The 13,399-nt window shown below is 44.4% G+C and overlaps 1 protein-coding gene across 2 annotated transcripts in view; it reads right to left on the bottom strand.

Moving 5' to 3' along the window:
- The window catches only part of agap3 (ArfGAP with GTPase domain, ankyrin repeat and PH domain 3), a 715,466-nt gene that overhangs the window by 45,364 nt on the left and 656,703 nt on the right, over positions 1 to 13,399 (bottom strand). The window lies entirely within an intron of this gene.

Below are 13,399 nucleotides of genomic sequence, written 5' to 3'. Positions count from 1 at the left end.
TACCACAAATTACCACCTCAGGGAGTTTTTGCCTGGATCTAACCCAGTGCAGTACTTCGTCCCAGTCGAGTACTCCCAGGCTATGTAGACGGAGCTTAGTTCTGTCTCAGTGATTCCAGGATAGGGCAGTGTCCAACTGACTCAGAGTGGGGAGAACTTCATTCCTTCAAATCTTTCCTTCCTGTTTCATCCATTTGAACCAAGCAGAGACCCTGGTGATTCCACCTCAGGCAGTTATCTTTAGAAAGAGATTTTTAATACATCTAGATCAGATCAAACAGCTTGAATCGACCAATCCTCCTCCTTCCTCTCGTCTAGTTTACAGTCACTAAGATTGGTGGCACAGTGGACAGTGAAGAAGGTTATCTCGGATTGCAATGGAATCTTGATCAAATGGGCCAGTGGGCTGACAAATGGCAGATGGAGTTTAATATAGACAAAGAACAAAGAAAGTTACAGCCCAGGAACAGGCCCTTCGGCCCTCCAAGCCTACACCAACCATGCTGTTCGATTTAACTAAATCCCCTATCCTTCCAGGGTCCGTATCCCTCTATTCCCATCCTATTCATGTAATTCTGTCTTGTATATCTCCTTTAAACTTTGCCCCTTATACCTTAAACCTGTGCCCCTAGTTATTGACTCTTCTACTCTGGGAAAAAGCTTCTGACTATCCACTCTGTCCATGCCTCTCATAATATTGTAGACTTCTATAAGGTCGCCCCTCAACCTCCATCACTCCAGTGAGAACAAACCAATTTTCTCCAACCCCTCCTCATAGCTAATGCCCTCCGTAACAGGCAACATCCTTGTAAATCTTTCCTGTACCCTCTCCAAAGTCTCTGCATCCTTCTGGTAGTGTGGCGACCAGAATTGAACACTATATTCCAAGTTCAGCCGAACTAAGGTTCTATAAAGCTGCAACGTGACTTGTCAATTTTTAAACTCAATGCCCCGGCTTATGAAGGCAAGCATGCCACATGCCTTCTTGACTACCTTCTCCACCTGCATTGCAACCTTCAGTGACCTGTGTACCAGTGCTCACCAACATTAAGAGCATTTAAATGGTCATTGGATAAACATATGGATGATATTGAAATAGTGTAGGTTAGATGGGCATTCGATTGGTTTCACAGGTCGGCGCAACATCGAGGGCTGAAGGTCCTGTACTGTGCTGTAATGTTCTATTTTCTATGTTCTATGTTGTATGTACACCTGATCCCTCTGCCTATCAATAATCTTCAGGGTTCTGCCATTGACTGAAATTTCCTATCATTATTAGACCTTCCAAAATGCATTACCTCACATTTCTCCAGATTAAACTCCATCTGCCACCTCTCCACCCAAGTCGCCAACTGATCTATATCCTGCTGTATCCTCTGATGGTCCTCATCGCTATCCGCAAATCCACCAACCTTGCCGTCATCTGCAAACTTACTAATCAAACCAGTTATATTTTCCTCCAAATCATTTATATGTATTACAAACAGCAAAGGTCCCAGCACTGATCCATGAGGAATGCCACTTGTCACAGCCCTCCATTCAGAAACGCACCCTTCCACTGCTACCCTCTGTCTTCTTTGACCGAGCCAGTTTTGTATCCACCTTGCCAGTTCACCTCTGATCCCACTGCAACTTCACCTTCTGCACCAGTCTGCCATGAGGGACCTTGTCAAAGGCCTTACTGAAGTCCATGTAGACAACATCCGCTGCCCTACCCTAATTAACCATCTTCATCACTTCCTCGATAAACTCGATCAAGTTTGTGAGACACGTCCTCCCCTTCACAAAATCACATTGCCTCTTACTAATGCGAGGTGATGCATTTTGGTCGATTGAACCAGGGCAGGACTTAACTCGGTTAATCATAGGGCACTGGGGAGAGTTACAGGGCAAAGAGATCTAGGGGGACAGGTTCATGGCTCCTTGAAAGTGGAGTCACAGGTGGACAGAGTGGTGAAGAAGGCATTCGGCATGCTTGGTTTCATCGGTCAGAACATTGAATACAGGCGTTGGGATGTCTTATTGAAGCTGTACAAGACATTAGTAAGGCCACACTTGGAAAACTGTGTGCAATTCTGGTCACCCTATTATAGAAAGGATATTATTAAACTAGAAAGAGTGCAGAAAAGATTTACTAGGACGCTACCGGGACTTGATTGATTGAGTTATAAGGAGAGGCTGGATAGACTGGGACTTTTTTCTCTGGAGCGGAGAAGGCTGAGGGATGATCTTATAGAGATATATAAAATAATGAGGGACATAGATCAGCTGGATAGGCAATATCTTTTCAGAAAGGTAGGGGAGTCTAAAACTAGAAAGCATAGGTTCAAGGTGAGAGGGGAGAGATACAAAAGTGCCCAGAAGGGCAATTTCTTCACACAGAGGGTGGTGAGTGTCTGGAACAAGCTTTCAGAAGTAATGGTAGAGGCGGGAACAATTTTGTCTTTTAAAAAGCGTTTAGACAGTTACATGAGTAAGATGGGTATATGGGCAATTGGGATGAGGTTGGGGTTTAAAAAAATGGGCGGCATGGACAAGTTGGGTTGAAGGGCCTGTTTCCTCTATGACTCTACGACAGTCTAAAGTCACGGCAGCTTCCCAAAACCTCAGAGAGCGACGTCTAGTCCAGCCCCCAACAAGAGCAGAATTTTCCTTTGGGGAGGCAAAACCTTGCTTTAAGATCACCAGCAGGATTTTCAATGAAAAAGGGAGGGAGAGACTTCAGTTCAGTTTCCTATCACTGTTGAAACCTAAGTGCTGTTCAGAACTGAAAATAGAACCTTAAACTAAGAAAAAATTCTTCCAAAAACACATGCCCATCTTCCTAACAATGCAGGATTGTAAAACTAATCCTAGAGTAAGCACAAACAACCCCACTTAACACTTAATTTACAATAACAGGACTCCATCATAATCAAACTGGCAACAGTCACATCACTGAAGCTGTGGGCTCAGAAATCATGTCTACAAGAAACCTTTCTTAAAGGGACCTTTGCTGATTGTCTCCTTCCCTATTCCAGAGTGTCATTAATATCTCCTTGCTACATTATCTTGTCCTCAGGATGATTAACCAGGTCCTTTATTTTGTGTTGTTAGATTTGGGCATTGTTCCCTTTCCTATTCCATTCAAGATGTGGAGATGTCAGCATTGGACTGGGGTGGGCACAGTAAGAAGTTCTCTGTTCAAATCATTGCTGTCTAAGATTCATTTTTTTTAAATTAGTTTGTGGAAACTGGATATCGCTGGCTGGCCAGCATTTACTGCCCATCTCTAATTACCCTTGAAATTGAGTAGTTTTCTTGGAGAAGTGAGACCCAACCACATTGCTGTGTCTGTGGAGTCATGTGTAGGCCAGACCAGATTTCCTTCCATAAAGGAATCAGTGAACCAGATGGGTTTTTCCGAAAATCGACAATGGTTTCATAGTCATTAGTGGATTCTTAATCCCAGATTTTTAAAAATTAAATTAAATTCCCCCACCTGCAGTGGCAGGATTTGAACCTGGGCCTCCAGAACATTAGCTGAGTTTCTAAATTATTTGTATAGTGACAATACCACTAGGCCATCACCTCCCCTAAATTGGACAGGGTATCAGAGAGTGTACAGCACCCGTGTGAAACATGTCACCATGACCCCAAGAAGGATGAGGGAACGGAGACAGTAAAACATGGGCCTGAATTTACATTCAGCAGTTGGATGTGCGATTGTAAAATAGCATCAAATGATGTTGACTGTGCTTCCCGATGTCATTGTGTACATGTACAATATCGAGATCCGCGAGCGCATTTTCCAATTAAAGGGTAATTAACCTCATTCACAAAGTAATCAGTAGTGATTTTTCACAAAACCATGTTGACTCTGCCTGGTAGTGTTGAATTTATCAAAGTGCTCTGTCATAACTTCCCGAATCAGCACTTCTCACATTTTCCTTATGAGACATGTCAGACTGACTGGTCTGGTTTCCTTCTTTCTATTCCCCACCCCTCCCCGCTCTCCTCCATCCCATCACTTTTTGAATATAGGAATTACATTTGTGATGTAGAGATACGCGTGATGTTCAAAATTCTGAAGTGGCTGAACAGAGTATATCAGGAGAAACTGTTCCCGCTTGTAAAAGAATCAAGGACAAGAGGGCAAAGAAGCAAACGTGATTTCAGAGAAAACTTTTTCACCCAGCGAGTCTGGAATGCGCTGCCTAGGAGTGTGGTGAAGGCCGGTTAAATCGAGGCTTTCAAAAGGGCATCAGATGATTATTTGAATAGAATCTAGTGTTTCTATTGTATTCTGTGACCAGTGGTGTTCCACAGGGCTCTATACTGGGACCTCTGCTGTTTGTGATATATATAAACAATTTGGAAGATGATAGAACATAGAACACTACAGCACAAACAGGCCCTTCGGCCCACGAGTTGCGCCGATCACACCAACACCTACCAATCCATAGACCTATCTATAACCCCAATCCCATAAAACCCCATATACTCATCCAGAAGTCTTTTAAAAGACCCCAGCAAGTTCGCCTCCACCACCACTGACGGCAGCCGATTCCATTCACTCACCACCCTCTGAGTGAAAAACTTACCCCTAACATCACTTCTGTACTTTCCTCCCCGCACCTTAAACCTGTGTCCTCTCGTAGCGACCATCTCAACCCAGGGAAATAGCCTCTGAGAATCCACCCTATCCATTCCTCTCAACATTTTATAAACCTCTATCATGATGTAGCTGGTCTGATTAGTAAGTTTGCGGATGACACACTGCAGGAGTTGCAGATAGTGATGAATATTGTCAGAGAATACAGCAGGATATAGATAGGCTGGAAAATTGGGCAGAGAAACAGCAGATGGAACTTAATCCAGATAAATGCAAAGTGATGCATTTTGGTAGATCTAATGCAGGGGGGTGCTATACAATAAGTGGCAGAACCATCAGGAGTACTGACACACAGAGGGACCTGGGTGTGCAAGTCCACAGATCCTTAAAGGTGGCAACACAGGTGGAGAAGGTGATGAAGAAGGCATATGGCATGCTTGCCTTTACTGGGCGGGGCATTGAGTATAAAAGTTGACATGTGAGGTTGCAGTTATATAGAATATTGGTTAGGCCACATTTGGAATACTGCGTCCAGTTCTGTTCACCACACTACCAGGCTTTGTTGTCTGGTATGGAGGGTATTAGCTATGAGGTGAGATTGAGTAAATTAGTGTTGTTCTCCCTGGAAAGATGGAGTTTAAGGGGCGACCTAATAGCAGTTTATAAAATTATGAAGGGCATAGATAGGATGAACAGTTGGAAGCTTTTTCCCAGGTTGGAAATGATAAACACAAGGGGTGACAAGTTCAAGGTAAGGAGGGCAAGGTTTAATACAGATATGCGGGGGATGTATTTTACATAGAGGGTGATGGGGACCTGGAATGCACTACCAAGCAAGGTGGTTGAGGCAGACACACTCGGATCACTTAAGATTTATCTAGATTGCCACATGAACAGACTGAGAATAGAGGGATACAAATGGATGGTCTAGTTAGGAACACATGATTGGTGCAGGCTTGGAGGGCCAAAGGGCCTCTTCTTGTGCTGTATTGTTCTTTGTTCGAAACAATGTGCAGGGGTAGAGGGAAAAGGCAAGGGAATGGCACTGAGTCATGATGCTCATTTGGAGAGCAGAAACCATGTGCCAAATGGCCTTATTCTGTCCTGGAATAATTCTCTATCATCCAATTTAATGGAACCTCCCCTGAATCTTGGGAATTTTGAAAAATTAAAACTAATGCATCAACTATCTCATTAGCCATTTCTTCCAAGATCTTTAGGTGAAGTCCATCTCTATCAGGAGATTTAACAACCCACAGAGCAACAACTTGCTCAATGCCACTTCCTTGGTGATTGTCATTTCCCTGAATGGTGGAGCAGACTCAAGGGGCCTTCCATGTCCTAATTTACTGCTAGTTCTGGGATATTACTTGTACCCTTTTTATTAATTCATCTGCCATAGTTTTACTTTCCATTACCGACTACCCAGGCTCACGTTTCTATGGGACCACCATGGCTGAGGCAATGAGAAAACACCTGGACAGTTACTCCCATTGGGGTATTGTGAGCAGTTTTGGGCCCCATATCTAAGGAAGGATCTGCTGGGCTTTGGAAAGGGTTCAAAGGAGGTTCACAAGAACGACCCCTGGAATGAAGAGCTTGTCGTATGAGGAACAGTTGAGGATTCTGGCTCTGTCCTCGTTGGAGTTTAGAAGGATGAGGGAGGGGGATCTTATTGAAACTTACAGGATACTGCGAGGCCTGGATAGAGTGGATAGTCAGAACATTTTTCTCAGGGTGGAAGAGTCAATTACTAGAGGACACAGGTTTAAGGTGTGAGGGACAAGGTTTAAAGGAGATATACGCGGCAGAATTTTTACACAGAGGGTGGTGGATGCCTGGAACTCATGGCCAGGGGAGGTGATGGATGTGGATACGATAGTAACTTTTAAGGGGTGTCTAGACAAATACATGTATAGGATGGGAATAAGAACATAAGAACTAGGAGCAGGAGTAGGCCATCTGGCCCCTCGAGCCTGCCCCGCCGTTCAATAAGATCTTGGCTGATCTTTTTGTGGACTCAGCTCCACTTACCCGCCTGCTCACCATAACCCTTAATTCCTTTACTGTTCAAAAATTTATCTATCCTTGCCTTAAAAACATTCAATGAGGGAGCCTCAACTGCTTCACTGGGCAGGGAATTCCACAGATTCACAACCCTTTGTGTGAAGAAGTCCCTCCTCAACTCAGTCCTAAATCTGCTCCCCCTTATTTTGAGACTATGCCCCCCAGTTCTAGTTTCACCCACCAGTGGAAACAACTTCCCTGCTTCTATCTTATCTATTCCCTTCATAATCTTATATGTTTTTATAAGATCTCCCCTCATTCTTCTGAATTCCAATGAGTATATCCCCAGTCTACTCAGTCTCTCCTCATAAGCCAACCCTCTCAGCTCCAGAATCAACCTAGTGAATCTCCTCTGCACCCCCTCCAGTGCCAGTATATCCTTTCTCAAGTAAGGAGACCAAAACTGTACACAGTACTCCAGGTGTGGCCTGTAGTGTTACAGTCATAGCTAGGGTGTAGAGAAAGATCACCTTATACAGCTTGTACATAATCTTGCTATTTTTAAACTCCATCCCTCATTCATTTGCTTTCTTAGTTATCTGCAAACCAACTTGTGGAGATTCCTGCACAAGGACACCCAGGCCCCTCTGCACAGCAGCATGCTGCAATTTTTTACCATTTAAATAATAGTCCATGTTGCTGTTATTCCTACCAAAATGGATGACCTCACATTTACCAACATTGTACTCCATCTGCCAGACCCTCGCCCACTCACTTAGACTATCTATATCCCTTTGCAGACTTTCAGTGTCCTCTGCACACTTCGCTCTGCCATTCACCTCAGTGTCATCTGGGAATTTTGACACACTACACTTGGTCCCCAACTCCAAATCATCTGTGTAAATCGAAACAATCTCAGTCCCAACACTGATCCCTGAGGCACACCACTAGTCACTGATTGCCAACCAGAAAAACACCCATTTACCCCCACTCTTTGCTTTCTGTTAGTTAACCAATCCTCTATCCATACTAATACATTACCCGTAACACTATGCACCTTTATCTTATGGAGCAGTCTTTGGTGCAGCACCTTGTCAAATGCCTTCTGGAAATCCAGATACATCACATCCACAGGTTTCCCATTGTCCACTGCACATGTAATGTTCTCAGAGAATTTCACCAAATTAATCAAACATGACTTGTCCTTCATGAACCCATGAATAGAGGGATATGGTCCCCGGAAGGAGCGGGGGTTTTAGTTAAGTTGGGCAGCATGGTCGGTGCAGGCTTGGAGGGTGAAGGGCCTGTTCCTGTGCTGTAATTTTCTTTGTTCTTTGTTGTTTGAGTGGACATTAGTTGTTCCCAATAGTAGGAAAAACTAGAACCAGAGGGCACAACCACAGGCTAATGGGACAATCCTTTAAAACAGAGATGAGGAGGAATTTCTTCAGCCAGAGAGTGGGGAATCTGTGGAACTTTTTGCCGCAGAAGGCTGTGGAGGCCGGGTCATTGAGTGTCTTTAAGACAGAGGTAGATAGGTTCTTCATTGATAAGAGGGTCAGGGATCATGGGGAAAAGGCAGGAGAATAGGGATGAGAAAAGTATCAGCAGTGACTGAATGGCGAAGCAGATCCAATGGGCTGAGTGGCCTAATTCTGCTCCTAAGTCTTATGGTCTCAAAGCTTCGCAATAGCTCCCTGAGCGTCCCGCACAATTCCTGGCAGCCCAATTTTTCAACCCCCCCCCCCGCCCACTGCGTCCCACTGGACATTTCCACCCACACTGGAAAGCCTACCATCTGTTGCGTTTGTGGTGGTCGGGCTGAAATATCAGGTAAACAGTGCGACCTTAGCGAGTTTTATATCTGCATCCAGCCCCACTGACTGTGCATACACTGTGAACATAGAATTCAAGTCTTGTACAGCCTGAGGACCTTTCATCAATGGGTCGATTTCGGGTATGAACATCACTGATTTAAAAAAACATTTTCTCACCCCACCCACCCCCACCCCCACTAATTCCCCCCCCCGCAAGAAAACAACTGCTCACCAATATAAGGAACTGGGTCCTTGAGTCTGATTAGTAAAGGCAGCCAGTGAATAGCGAATGATAACAATATACATCTCCACACATACTTGATCTCATAGCAAACGGATTAGTAATTACCTAATTAGGGTTATGCAAATACTATGCTCATTAGCATAATGCCTCATTCCCTGAGCTGTGTAAGCTGTCAGCCAATTGTCTCCACACAAGACAAACAGCAAAAAAATTATTACGAGCAGCACACAGCTCAGCAACTCAAACTGATAACTTCATCCACTCGCTCAGTGCTGCCAGAGTCCCAGTGATCCAGAGATGGAGCTGGCCTTCCCAAGGTCTGGAGATTCCCAGGGATCTGGGATGAGGCTGGTTTTCCCAGGGTTTGGAGATTCCCAGGGATCTGGAGATGGAGCTTGCCTTCCCAGGGTTTGGAGAATCCCAGAGATCCCGGGATGGAGCTGGCCTTCCCAGGGTCTGGATTCTCCCACGGATCCTGTGGATCTAGGAAAAGGGAAGTCTGCTAAGATTGGAAGAATCCCAGGATGGCCTGATCTTAAATGATGAAAAGGCTCAGAGGCAGTGGCAATTGTGAGCTTTCCAGCGATCTAGGCAGAGAGTAGAGGAGACAGTGCTGCCCATGGCTGGGAGGTCCTGCAGAAAGAGTGTGATCTCACATACACTTTTTATTCCCACTTCCCATGTGTTTGTGTGTGTGTGTGTATACACTGCGCATATTGTGGATACATTGTCAAGTCTCCTGAAGGTGGTGACCTTAAGAAGGAGCTTGTGGTTGAGGCGTGGAGCTCTCTGCTGCTTGTCTGGGATGATGGATATGGTGGTCGGTGAGAGATTGTTTCCATTGGTCGAGGGATCTAAATCATGGGGGGCACAGTCTCAGGATAAGGGGCCAATAGAGCCATAGAGTTTACAGCACAGAGAGGCCATTTGGCCCATCGTGTCTGCACTAGCCATCACACATCATTTAAGACTGAGTTGAGGAGGAAGTTTTTGACTCAAAGGATTATGAGTTGTTGGAATTCACTTGCCCAGAGGGCTGTGAATTATTCATCGTTGAATGTATTTAAAGTTGGGATAGACAATGTGACAGTTTTGGTCTGAAAGAATTAAGGGATGCGTGGAATGGGCAGGAAAGTGGAGCTGAAGTCCAAGATCAGCCATGATGGCATTGAATAGCTGAGCAGGTTTGAATGGCCCAATGCTCCACTTCTCCGATATCCCCTGACACGCTGATAAGCAATGTCACCCCACCTGCAGGGCTGCATTCCTTTTGCCTGTTCTACTCACAGCCTGTTACACAGTGACTGCTTTCTCTCAGACTCAGACAGGTTTGGCACTGAACCCTCCAGGAAACACTGCAATAATTAGACCCTCAGCTTGAAGAAGGCACCTGGTTTTACTAGAGTAGAAAATGATTCCCTTTGACCACTGGGTCACAAGAAATAGGAAAGCCCACTGCTCATCCAATCTGCTGAGCCATTCAATATGTTGACAGGGGATAGGAGCAGGAGTGGCCTCTCGAACCTGCACCGCCAATCAGATCATGGCTGATTTTCACCTTAACACCGTTTTCACACTATCCCCATATCTATTTATATCCTTATGTTAGAAAGCAGAGGCGGATCCCCGTCCAAGAACTAACACTTAACTCTCGAAGAGGAATATCTCTCCCTATAATCTGTAAAAGTGAGTGTGAAGTGGGACAATTGGCACTTCAGCAACTTTTAGTGGTTGAATCAAAATAACTTCCTGACTCTCTCTCTAAATTCAATAAGTAACAGTGAACAAGGTAACTAGATTTAGGATACATAGGGTGGAGTAGGAAATTGCAGGGGCTGGGAACATCTGAAATGTGGAGCTTATTCAAGGAGCAGCTACTGCGAGTCCTTGATAAATATGTACCTGTCAGGCAGGGAGGAAGTGGTCGAGCGAGGGAACCGTGGTGTACTAAGGAAGTTGAATCTCTGGTGAAGAGGAAGAAGGAGACTCATGTAAAGATGAGACGTGAAGGCTCAGTTAGGGCACTGGAGAGTTATAAATTAGCCAGGAAGGAGCTAAAGAGAGAGTTAAGAAGAGCTAGAAGAGAACATGAGAAGACTTTGGTGGATAGGATCAAGGAAAATTCTAAAGCTTTCTATAGGTATGTCAAGAATAAAAGATTGGTTAAAGCAAGATTAGGGCCAGTCAGAGACAGCAGTGGGAAGTTGTGCGTGGAGCCTGAAGAGATAGGAGAGGCACTGAATGAGTATTTTTCATCAGTATTCACACAGGAAAAAGTCAGTGTAGTCGAGGAGAATACTGCGATACCAGGTAGTAGACTAGATGGGATTGAGGTACATAAGGAGGAGGTGTTAGCAATTCTTGAGAGTATAAAAATAGGTTAAGTCCCCTGGGCTGGATGGGATTTACCCTAGGATTCTCTGGGAGGCTAGGGAGGAGATTGCAGAGCCTTTGGCTTTGATCTTCATGTCGTCATTGGCTTCAGGTATAGTGCCGGAAGACTGGAGGATAGCAAATGTTGTCCCCTTGTTCAAGAAGGGGAGTAGAGACCATCCTGGGAATTATAGACCAGTGAGCCTTACTTCTGTTGTGGGTACCGTTTTGGAAAGAATTATAAGGGATAGGATTTATAATCATCTAGAGGGAAATAAATTGATTAGGGATAGTCAACACAGTTTTGTGAAGGGTAGGTCGTGCCTCACAAACCTTATCGAGTTTTTTGAAAAGATGACCAAAGAAGTGGATAAGGGTAAGGCAGTTGACGTGGTGTATATGGATTTTAGCAAAGTGTTTGATAAGGTTTCCCATGGTAGGCTATTGCAGAAAATGCAGATGCATGGGATTGAGGGTGATTTAGCAGTTTGGATCAGGAATTGGCTAGCTGATAGAAGACAGAGGGTGGTGGTTGATGGGAAATATTCAACCTGGAGTTCAGTTACAAGTGGTGTACCTCAAGGATCTGTTTTGGGGCCACTGCTGTTTGTCATTTTAATAAATGATCTAGATAAGGGTGTAGAAGGATGGATTAGTAAATTTGCTGATGACACCAAAGTTGGAGGAGTTGTAGACAGTGAGGATGGATGTTACAGTTTGCAGAGGGACATAGATAAGCTGCAGAGCTGGGCCGAGAGGTGGCAGATGGAGTTTAATACGGAAAAGTGTGAGGTGATTCACTTTGATAAGAGTAACAGGAGTACAGAATATAGGGCTAATGGAAGGACTCTTAGTAGTGTTGACGAGCAGAAAGATCTCGGTGTCCATGTGCATAGCTCCCTGAAAGTTGGCACCCAGGTTGATAAGGTTGTTAGGAAGGCGTACGGTGTGTTAGCTTTTATTGGTAGAGGGATTGAATTTCGGAGCCGTGAGGTCATGTTACAACTGTACAAAACTCTGGTGCGGCCGCACTTGGAGTATTGCGTACAGTTCTGGTCGCCGCATTATAAGAAAGATGTGGAAGCATTGGAAAGGGTGCAGAGGAGGTTTACCAGGATGTTGCCTGGTATGGTGGGAAGGTCTTATGAGGAAAGACTGAGGGACTTGAGGTTATTTTCATTAGAGAGAAGAAGTTTACGAGGTGACCTGATTGAGACATACAAGATGATCAAAGGATTGGATAGGGTGGACAGTGAGAGCCTTTTACCTCGGATGGTGATGGCTAACACAAGGGGACATAGCTTTAAATTAAGGGGTGGTAATTATAGGATGGATGTCAGAGGTAAGTTCTTTACTCAGAGGGTAGTAAGGTCGTGGAATGCCCTGCCTGCAGCAGTTGTGGACCCGCCAACTTTAAGGGTGTTCAAATGGTCAGTGGATAGGCATACGGATAACATTGTTTAGGTTAGAGGGTCATTAGATTGGTTCCACTGGTCGGCGCACCATCGAGAGCCGAAGGGCCTGTACTGTGCTGTTATGTTCTATGTTCTAAACTATTCACAAACCAAATAAAACACGATTGTAATGGAATGTTGTTGAGATATGTACAATTCCCACCCATTAACAAAAACATTGAACTTTCTCTAAATTACAACCAGGTTTTGTCTCTTCCAGACTATTCTGGAGTATTCTGAGCAGGATCAGGCACTCACGCCTCCCTCAGTAAGATTATTGTTTCTGATTGTGGTCTCAGCTGCAGAATCCACCAACCCCGAAACTCAATGTTGCCTTTGTTAGTCGGGAACGTAGCTACCTCACCTTAAAGAGTCACTCACTCTGCCTGCAGTGCTCTTCAAGGATGAGAGTTCCAAAGATTCACCACACTCAGAGAGAAATAAATTATTTTCATCGCCATCTAAAATGGCACAGTTTTTATTTTTAAACTGTGTCCCACGCTATTGTCCTGAACCAGGAGCCCCAGTTACATTAGGAAGCCAAACTGGACCCTAACAATTCATTTTGGCATAAATATGAGGCTAGGAGTGATTCCACTGTCACGGTACTGACCTTTTATAGTAAAACATACTTTATTGTTACAGTTTGAAATAAGTCCTATTCATGCATAGATCAAAACTATTTTCAAATAAATGCAGCCAGCAAACCCAAGCACACTTGCTTTTGGAGAGAGAGTTCCAGGAGCCTGCAAAATCTTTCTTAATTCAACCAGGTTTCAGCTGCAGTTAACTATTTTCAGTGGAAACGTTTTTCACTGTTATAGGCCCAGCTCTGCACTCAAACCACATCATCACATGACCCTGTCAATCAATTTAACCAGAAATCTCAGGGGAACTTAACTAAACAAAG

This window comes from Carcharhinus amblyrhynchos, chromosome 8 (genome assembly GCF_965287045.1).
Source record: "Carcharhinus amblyrhynchos chromosome 8, sCarAmb.v2.hapA, whole genome shotgun sequence".
Taxonomy (NCBI): Eukaryota; Metazoa; Chordata; class Chondrichthyes; order Carcharhiniformes; family Carcharhinidae; genus Carcharhinus; species Carcharhinus amblyrhynchos.
The sequence above is the reverse complement of the archived record's forward strand: the minus strand, read 5'-3'. Positions and strand labels throughout refer to the sequence as shown.